We start from the raw sequence: 9,304 nt of genomic DNA, 5'->3' as shown, positions 1-9,304 counted from the left end.
CTGCTTTGGCCCCCTGCTCCCTCTTTGGCTTCGCTGTTGTCTCGGTCTCACCACTACCTCTTCCTCTGAACTGTGAAAGTCATCGCCACGACCTTCAGTCCATGTGGGGTCTAAGACCTCATCGTCCTCTGCATCGTCTTCCACCCAGTCTCCCTCCCTGACCTCCTCCTGTTCAGTCTGCACACTGCAAAAAGACGCGGCAGTGGGCACCTGTGTTTCGTCATCATCAGAGAGTCGGTGACTCTGCTGTGGTGGTATTCCCATGTCCTCTTCATCTGGAGACATAAGTGGTTGTGCGTCAGTGCATGGTATGTCTTCCTCCACTGGGGAAGGGCTAGGTGGACGCCCCTGGGAAACCCTGGAAGCAGAGTCTTCAAACAGAAGAAGAGACTGCTGCATAACTTGTGGCTCAGACCGTTTCCCTGATATGCTTGGGGGTGATGTGACAGACTGATGGGCTTGGTTTTCAGGTGCCACCTGTGCGCTTTCCGCAGAAGACTGGGTGGAAGACCATGTGGTGAACGTGCTGGAAGCACTGTCGGCCACCCAATCGATTAATGCCTGTACCTGCTCAGGCCTTACCATCCTAAGAGCGGCATTGTGCCCCACGAGATATTGCGGTACATTCTGCCGGCTAGTTGAGGGAGTTCGTTCCCTACTGTGTGCGCCTGGGGCCGAACGGCCACGTCCTCTACCAGCAACAGAGGCTCCACGGACACCACCACGACCGCGTCCTCGTCCCTTAATAGTATTTTTCTTCATTGTTGCGATTCAACTCGCACCACAATGAAATATATTATTTTTTATAAGCAAAATCCCCTCACTGGAATACTTTCAGTCTTTTGACTGTATGGATTACAGATGGAATGACTGTTATATGTGAGTACCGCTTTCTTTGACAGATTCTAGTATGGGTACATATATGTTTTCCCAACCCCAGCAAATTAGTTTGCTAATTCCAGATGTATGAAACGCAGGCCTAACTGTATCTAGTATATTGAACGCCAGATAAACTAACTTGGCCTTTTTTAAATAAAAAAAAAATTCCCTCACTGGAATACTTTCAGTCTTTTGACTGTATGGATTACAGATGGAATGACTGTTATATGTGAGTACCGCTTTCTTTGACAGATTCTAGTATGGGTACATATATGTTTTCCCAACCCCAGCACATTAGTTTGCTAATTCCAGATGTATGAAACGCAGGCCTAACTGTATCTAGTATATTGAACGCCAGATAAACTAACTTGGCCTTTTTTAAATAAAAAAAATTCCCTCACTGGAATACTTTCAGTCTTTTGACTGTATGGATTACAGATGGAATGACTGTTATATGTGAGTACCGCTTTCTTTGACAGATTCTAGTATGGGTACATATATGTTTTCCCAACCCCAGCACATTAGTTTGCTAATTCCAGATGTATGAAACGCAGGCCTAACTGTATCTAGTATATTGAACGCCAGATAAACTAACTTGGCCTTTTTTAAATAAAAAAAAAATTCCCTCACTGGAATACTTTATGGCTTTTCACTGTATGGATTACAGGTGGACTGGTATTAGTAGGGGTGACACAAGCACACCCAAGTCCCTGATGTAGGATTTCTATGGCACAGACCACTATTACAAGTGATTAATGGACGTTGGGAGAGATTGTGCTGCAGCACTAGTCCCAAGATAGCCGCCGCCTATCAGCCCAGTAACATGTGCCACAAAATGGTCTGCACAACCTTTAAAAAAAATAGCCTTGGACTGTGCTGCTAAATCGCTATTGGTCTGAATCCCAGGTGTAGATGTCTGACTTGTTTGGAGCTTTGGAATGCACACTGTGGCAGCTTCTGCTGCAGCACTACAAGTCGCAAAATGGCGGCCGGCGGTCAGCCCGGGTACATGTGGATGGAAAAATCACTCTGGCCACTCTAAAAATAGCCAATCCCTATCAAAAAAGCAGCCCAGCTGCAGTTGTTCAGATGAATCACAGGTGGAGGAGAGAAATTTGCTTCCAGTTATTCAATTATCCCTGCCTATTCTCGCCCTAGCATCAGCTGCGTCTAACCCTGTTCTATTCACATCGGGAGTGAGCACGTCCCGACGTGCGCACAAGCTTATAAGAGGCTGAGTCACATGCTGCACTTGGCCAATCACAGCCTTGCCAATAGTAGGCATGGCTGCGATGGCATCTTAGGGCAAGTAGTATGATGCATGTTGATTGGCTGCTTTGCAGCCTTTCAAAATGCGCCAAAATACATGCCGAACGACGAACCCGAACCCGAACTTTTACGAAAAAGTTCGGGTTCGGGTCCGTGTCACGAACACCCCAAAATTCGGTACGGACCCGAACTATGCTCGAACTGTTCGCTCAACACTAGTTATAAGAAATGGGTGCAAAGCAAGGAAAGGTCTCTCCACCCCCTCCGAATGTAGGAGAAACATGTAAGGATTATGTAGCCTGGGTCTGTCGTACTGATTATTATTTAGTTACTCCCTGGGTGGATAATATGGCAGGATGGACAGAGGGGATGAAGAGTATAAATTTGTTCCCTCAGGAAGGGGCTAATGACACCTTCCATATGGACATGGTAAAAGGGTTATGTTTGGGTGACACTGAAGCTTACCCATATTATGGTCCAGACCCCCAGTGGGACCTGCAGTATATGAAGTTGGGAGGGGAAAATTGGCTTACTTATGCACCATATTGGTATGATAGACCAAATAAAAAGGTTAACAAACAGAAGGCAGAGAACTAGGAGGGATATACAAAGAAACATGAGTTAGAAAAAGAATTGACAAGGGGTTCACCTCAGAAGCCCCCTCCTCCCTATTTAGGAAATATCCCACAGATATATCCATTCCTTTCAAAAGATGACTTAGATTAAAAGGGCAGTGCTTTGGGGCTCAGGCATTATTTCATTGGCTCGGGGGGAGGAGGAGATGAGAGAGGAAGAGATAACACTCTAGCATCCTTTCACAGTGCACACATCTTCTTCTGGGCATCTGTGGGGAGATAGAATTCAGACGCTGCCCACAGCACAGCTCTCTGCCCCCCTTCCTCTCCTCATAGCGTTGCATAGACAGAGCTCGAGTAACACCAGAAAGGGGAGGGGGGAGGCTCCTGAGATAAGAAGAAGTTTGTAACAACTTAAGATTAACCAGTTACAGTCCTAGAGATAAAAAAAATATAGAATAAAATTCACACATCTCTAACGCTAGGGATGTCATAGCTCCCATGCGCCTTAGATCACAAAAGTATTTTCCCAAACCTGAACATATACCTCATCATGATGAGGACAGTGACCTTGAGGAACAGTTCCCTTTTATGACTGTAGGGGACACCTTATTAAAGAAACCTATTGAAGAAGATGATATTAATAAGATTGTTATTATACCCATAGTCCCTGTGGTTCCAGACCTACCATCTCTGCTATCAGCTATTCCTGCCCATGCAGAGTTTTTCTCTGTTATTGATTTAAAAAATGCTTTTTTTTCTGTCCCAGTTGACAAGGAGTCACGCCCACTTTTTTCTTTTACATTTAAATTTCACCAGTATACTTGGTGTAGAATGCCTCAGGGTTATGTAGACTCCCCAGTAGTCTACTCCATTGTCCTCCAAGTTACACTGCGCCCTTGGACTGCCCCTCATGGTTCTGTCTTTCTACAATATGTGGACGATCTCCTCATGTGTAGTCCTACTCGGAAGGCCTGCCAGGCAGACTGTGTTAGTTTATTACTGTAGTTATGTGAATGTGGTCACAAAGTTTCTAGGAAGAAATTACAATGGTGTATGGAAAGTGTTGAGTATTTGGGCTTTGTTCTCAGTAAAGGTGAGAGGAAAATCTGCCATGCCGGAATTACCTCCGTACTGGTGTCTGCCCCGCCCACAAACCAAGAAAGACATGTTGACCTTTCTTGGCATGATTGGTTACTGCCGCCAATGGATTGCTGATTGTTCCTACTATGATAATATTCTGAGACAAGCCACTAATACTAAGATGCCTGACTTCATTAAATGGTTTGATGAAATGTTACAAGCTTTTAGTCATTTGAAATTTGCGATGGTTTCAAGTCCTGGTTTGGGCCTACCCGACTATGGCGTGATGTTTCACTTATTTGCCAAGGACAATTGTAAAACCATGGCAGGAGTCCTGGCGCAAGATCATGGAGGCAAATTCCGCCCTGTTGCTTTTTTCTCAAAAGTGGTTCCCGTACAGGTTCAGGGCATGCCTGCGTGTCTCAGAAGTTTGGCAGCTTGTGCTATGGTCGCTGAGATGGCTACGCCTATCACCCTAGGTCACCCACAACATCTGCTGCTACTTTGTGGTTCTTGTAGTTCCACAAGAACTTTTCCTGTTTGCGCTCTGGAATGTGCTCTCAAAAATAACCCCTCCCATCTGTATTTTGCTATTTCCTTCACATCCCCCTCCTGTGCTCTTACTGAAACCCCCCCTCAGGAATTCAGGGTTGGGGGGGAGGGGGCTGGTAATTGGTAATGCATCTGCAGACTGTGAAGATACTAATGTATGTTATCTATAGATCTTCCAGACAGGGCTCCAGCATTGGATTAGATCCAATGATGTTTGCACATACCCTTTCCAAATTGTATGTTTCACTAGTTAAGGAAGTGCCCGCAGTGATTGCTCCATGATGCCAATTGGAAGTGTGCAATCCTATCAATCTAAGGTTGCACCTATTCTATGTCCTTATTCAGATATGAGTGAAAGTGTAGGTATATCTGCATCATTGTATGATGTATGACATTTACCACACCCAGTAGTAACATCAATTTTGCCATGATGAATAGAATTCCCAATTCAGAGAACTTATGCTGCTTTATAGAAAATTAGTTAAAATATGGAGAGTTTTCTCATATTATTGGTGAGATTTGGAAAATTTAGTCCAATGTGGAGCTGGGGATTTACTGCATAGTGAAGATCGTTGAGTCTAGGTGGAAGCGTCTAGGTCATCAGTCAGTCACATTGTCTGAATATGCATCAGGACAGGGAGTGTGGAGAAAGTTTTCACTAGACTCTAGGAAAGTTGGGTGGATTTTGATTTTTGAGCTTTCTTTGGTTATGCATGAGAAAATCCTAAGTGCTGCCTTTGTGGATGATCTTAAGAATCATCTGGGAAGGTCTAGTGTTGGCTAGGCTTGAATGAAGTTCATTTTGTCCCTCCATGTTGTTAAAGGTGTATTGAACAAAGATCTAAGGCGGGCGTGGCTGCCTATCAGTCCTCCCTACTAGAGGGGGGAGGAAAGACTTTGTATGTACTTGCCCACTTTCTCACCTGTGGGAGGAGCTACAAATGTTCAGCCTTCAAATGAAACGCCCATAGGGAATTAACAACCCAGAATCAAATACTGGATCCCTAGTATCTATACAATCCTTAGGATCTGCTTCTATTGCCTCATAGCAAACATGTTCCATGATCTATCATGGCTAAGGGTAGTATCACATGTGTAAGAGTGGATAGGAATGCAATTCCTACTCCTCTCACCAATTAATCACTGTCTTAAGGGTGTGCAAAATTAGATCCAACTACTCTGCTGCATCTGGAGGGAGGGGAGGCTGGGAGTAGTAGTACTTTCCCACCTCTGTAAAAAAAAATACTTTCCCACCTCTGTAAATGGAAATAAGAAGTGCTTTCTGGGAGTAGTAAATCAAAATTCAAATTTACATGACTGTCTCCAATTAATAACTAAATTTTTGAGTTTCTGGTAGATAATTTCAGGTTCTTGGAAGATGGATCATCTTGGACAGGATATGCTGTTCCTACTTACTCTGATGTTTTCAAGAAAGAACCACTTCTTCCAGCAATGTTAGTGCAGGAGACAGGGCTGAAGATCCATTGTAAGGCACATACTGGTCTCCAAATCCACATAGTTAAAGGGAATGCCCTAGGTGATCAGGCAGCAAAAGAGGCTGCTATTAGAACGGCAGCAACAATTCAAATGCCCTCCCTAGTTCCAGGCCTTATCCTTACTGACAATCTATTGCTCAGCCTCCAGGATTTGGCTCCTAGTAGTGACAAAATTGAATGGCAGTCGGTAGGTGCAGTACAAGACCCGAATACGGGTCTTATCTGCAAAGAGGGGAAGCCATGTATCCCAGTTGCAAGCGCCCCGATTTTAATTGCACAATATCATGGTCTTGGCCATAGGGGGGCACAGGCAACCACTGACCTCATTCAGAGAGATTTTTTATATACCAGGTCTTAAATCAAAATGAACAAGATGTTACTCGTGCCTCTCCTTTCTCTCCACAGGAACCTACGCATCCTTTCCAACCAGGAGACGTGGTGATAGTCCAGCGCCTGGCAAAAGGACAAAAACAGACTGAGTTCCTGTTTGGACCACCCACCCGAGAACAGAACATCGATTCTCACAGAAGAGGCTCCAATCTGGATTCACGCTAGCAAAGTGAAAAGGGTCCCTGAGGCTTCTTCTCCGGTGACAGACAAAGAGGGTGAAGCAGGTGTGAATTCCCTGAACAAAGAGGGGAGCTCAGAAGAGGTTTCCCTGAAAAGTGCCTTGCCACAGGCTGAAGATGATGACCCCACAATATTCTGGGAGATTTGTTTGTCTGCTGATAATTATTAATCTTTGTGTTTTCTTGCCAGTCTGGCTTATTACTACATGTATTTATCACCCAGAGGAGATGAGTTTCTTCTGCGGTGCACCAAATAATCAGTCAGTAAATAAAAGAGCTCAGGAGCAAGATCCCTTTGCTCCCGTCCCCTTTTATTCTGAACAGAATAGTATATGCCCTAAATGTTAGTTCATTGTGCCTTAAAGACTTACAGAGCCCACGGGATCTTATACAAACATGTGTTATTGTTGTGCCTACACCCGATGAATCCCTCCTTGAAGACTGGTCGATGGCTAACAATACACAATCTTTTATTCCCTTGTATGACTTCTGTGGGGAGTGTCAGAAATTAGGAAATAGCAGGGATAATATTAGAATAAATACTATTAATGTGACTGCAGCAGAGACTTGTTTTACCTTTTCCCAGGATATGACTTTATTTTGTCATAATAGAGACATAAAAAGTGGATTACCTAAGAATAGTGTATATGATTATATTGACGACACCTGTAAAAAGAATAGTAGACTTGCTAGCTCCCTGAATAATTCCATGTGACCATTGTGACTCCCAGTTTTATCTATAATATAATGCTCCCAAAGGGATGGTTTTTGTCTTGTGGTAACAACACTTACAATTACATTCCTGCTAATGTTATTGGAGGTCCCTGTGCGTTCTCTAGGCTGACTTTGGCCCTTCCCAGTCAAGCCCCTATCAGGAGAGCTTACAGATCGGTTACCAAGACTTTATCAGAAAACTGTGACTCTACTTTACCCCTTCTCAGCCGTACAGAATACACAAGTTTGGGCGCCTCTATATTAGGAGTGCCTGGACTGGCTATATATAATACTCGTACTAAAGATTCTATTGCATATGACTTAGCTAAATCTCTGAATCATACATCTATTGCCTTATCAGACATGCTTTTAGATATACAAGGCATAAGAGGAGCAGTGCTAGAAACTAGATTTTCTGTGGATTATTTATTACTTAAACATAATATAGGATGTCAAGATTTTAAAGGAATGTGTTGTTTTAATTTATCTGACCATTCCAGATCAATCCAGTCCCATATTCAAGCTTTGCATGAAATTGCTAATAATATCAAGAAAGATGTTGATTCATCTTCTTGGTGGGACTGGTTATTGAGCTGGCTGCCGGATTTGAGTTGGTTGAAAACATTATTTATCAGTATTATAATTGCTTCCTTGATTGTTATATGTTGTTGTATCCCTTCCCTCATACAGATGTTTTGCGTAATGTATCCAAAACCCACAGACCCTGGACAATCATATGCTACTTACCTCTCTATGAGAGAAAGAAGATAAGTCATATTCATGACTTAAGAGGGGATTGAAGGGTTAAATAGAATAAGCTATATGATCTGTATGCGGGACAGGATGCTGGGTGACATCTTTTTAGAGGGAGAATATGTTTACATTAGCCTTATGTCCATATAGGGAATAGAGTCTGCCCAGCAACAGTGAATATGTGAATCACATCTGTTTCCAATATGTGTGGAAGAATGTCTATAAAGGTGCTGAATTCCGAGAATTAAAGCAGAACGGTTTCAGAAACACGCCTGTGTGTATATCTTATTGAGACCAGTTCTCCGGGTACCTGTCTGTGACAAACAAAGGAAGAACCAGGGTGCATTAAGAAGCAGATTTCTTTCAGCTTATAACAGTATTAAAAACACATTTGTAATTTACTCACAATATTTATTCTGCCGTGTTTCACCACGGCTGATGCGGGTCACGTGACCCCTGACATCATCCACCAGGCTCCAGCGGTGACGTCTCATGTACAGGCTTCTCCCTTCCTTAGGGAGTGGCCCGGCTCTGTACACGAGACATCAGAGCCTTGTGTGCCCGCCCCCTCTCCCTCCTCTGGCTGCCTCGGCTCCTGTGAGGGATAGTGCATGCGCGATCCTTACCAATGCCGGCAGCCATGCAGAAAGACTCAATGGTGTGCCCACGCCCTCCCAGTGATCCACCAGTGTGACCGTTCCCCTGCCTCTGCGTCTGGCGATCTTTACCAGCCTCAGCAAGTTACCATTTCCCTACTCCACCAGCCATCAGAAACAAAACTACCCCCAGGAACATCACAAAGTAAATAATTGTCCATCATATAGATATAGCTGTGATATAGCTTAGATAGATATAGGTGTCATATAGCTTAGATAGATATAGGTGTTATACAGCTTAGATACATATAGCTGTCATATAGCTTAGATAGATATAGGTGTCATATAGCTTAGATAGATATAGGTGTCATATAGCTTAGATAGATATAGGTGTTATACAGCTTAGATACATATAGCTGTCATATAGCTTAGATAGATATAGGTGTCATATAGCTTATATAGATATAGGTGTCATATAGCTTAGATAGATATAGGTGTCATATAGCTTAGATAGATGTAGGTATCATATAGGTTAGATAGATATAGGTGTCATATAGCTGCCATATAGCTTAGATACATATAGCTGCCAGATAGCTCAGATACATATAGCTGCCATATAGCTCAGATACATATAGCTGCCATATAGCTCAGATACATATAGCTGCCATATAGCTCAGATACATAGAGGTGTCATATAGCTTAGATACATATAGCTGTCATATAGCTTAGATACAGATAGTTATCATATAGCTTAGATACATATAGCTGTCATATAGCTTAGATACATATAGCTGTCATGTAGCAATGTGACAGAAAGA

This window comes from Bufo bufo, chromosome 1 (assembly GCF_905171765.1).
Source record: "Bufo bufo chromosome 1, aBufBuf1.1, whole genome shotgun sequence".
In the NCBI taxonomy this organism is placed as follows: domain Eukaryota; kingdom Metazoa; phylum Chordata; class Amphibia; order Anura; family Bufonidae; genus Bufo; species Bufo bufo.
This window is presented reverse-complemented; position numbering follows the sequence as displayed.